Here is a 1349-nt window from a genome sequence, read left to right on the forward strand (position 1 = left end):
CCTGGGTCGGGAAGATCCCCTGGAGAAGGAAATGGCAACCCACTCCGGTATTCTTGCCTGGAGAATCCCATAGAGGGAGGACCTGGTAGGCTAAGTCCACGGGGTCGCAAAGAGCCAGACACAACTGAGTGACTTCACTCAGGCTGGTGGCTGGAAAACCCAACTATGTGACCAAAGGGTTGGAACTTTGAGTTTCACCACTTCTCCCCAAACTCTGATGAGAGGAGTGGAGCTGGAGGTCAAATCAGTTGCCAGTGGCCAATGATTTATTCAATCGTGACTATGTAATGAAGCCTCTATTAAAAAAACAAAAAAACAAGCAAGCAAAAAAACCCCAAAGTATGGCTTTCTGAGAGCTTCCGGGTTGAAGGACATGTAGAGATTTGCAGGAGAGTTGGCTACCAGAGAAAGCATGGGAGCCACATGCACTTTCCCCATACCTTACCCTATGCAGCTCTTTCATCTGGCTGTTTCTGAAGTTATAGCCTATGTAACCTACTAAGTAACATGTTCCTCTAAATTCTTTGCATCATTCTAGAAATGTAATCAAACCCAGGGAAGGTGGGTTTGATTTGTGGTGGGCCAAGCTTTGCATCAGGGCTTCCCTGATGGCTCAGCTGGTAAAGAATCTGCCTGCAATGCGGGAGACCTGGGTTCAATCCCTGGGTTGGGTAGATCCCCTGGAGAAGGGAACAGCTGCCCACTCCAGTATGCTGACCTGGAGAATTCCATGCCTGTATAGTTGATGGGGTTGCAAAGAGATGGACACGACTGAGTGACTTTCACTTTCACAAGTTTTGCACTGTGGCTGTATCATAGCCAATGAAGTTTATCCAAGGCATGATTATTGCTAATTGAAAACTTATCCCTATAGCTGGTGGGCCAGCAGCACAGGAAATAACCTGAGCTCGCTGTTGGGGTTTGAAGTTGAAGTTGGCCTGAGGCCAGAGCCTATGGAATCATTCAGTGCCTCAGTGGACGTGAAGTATAAAATGCCAGTTTCAGCTCGCAGAGCTTTTTTATTTCCCCCATGTTTTTATTATTTATGTATTTATAGTTTTAATCTTTTTGGTCATGCTGCACAGTATGTGCAGTCTAGTGCCCTGACCAGGAATTGAGCCTGAGACCCCTGTTTTGACAGCATAGAATCCTAACCGCTGGACCATCAGGGAAGTCCCTCTCCAGGCTTTTTGTCCCACCTGAAAGCTTATCCCTCAGTTCCTCACTTTTCTGAATCGGTATTCCTCTAGTCACTTCAAACTTTTTTTTTAACTCTTAATTTAATTCTTAATTTTTGAAGTATATATATATAAAGTAATTTCTCACTTTTTTGACTTGGTATTTCTCCA

The 1349-nt window shown here is 44.8% G+C and overlaps 1 pseudogene; it reads left to right on the forward strand.

The window, feature by feature from the left end:
- Positions 1–793: 793 nt before the first annotated feature.
- LOC133055375 (U4 spliceosomal RNA) lies at positions 794–947 on the forward strand (annotated as a pseudogene).
- Positions 948–1349: the final 402 nt, after the last annotated feature.

This window comes from Dama dama, chromosome 4 (assembly GCF_033118175.1).
Source record: "Dama dama isolate Ldn47 chromosome 4, ASM3311817v1, whole genome shotgun sequence".
Taxonomy (NCBI): Eukaryota; Metazoa; Chordata; class Mammalia; order Artiodactyla; family Cervidae; genus Dama; species Dama dama.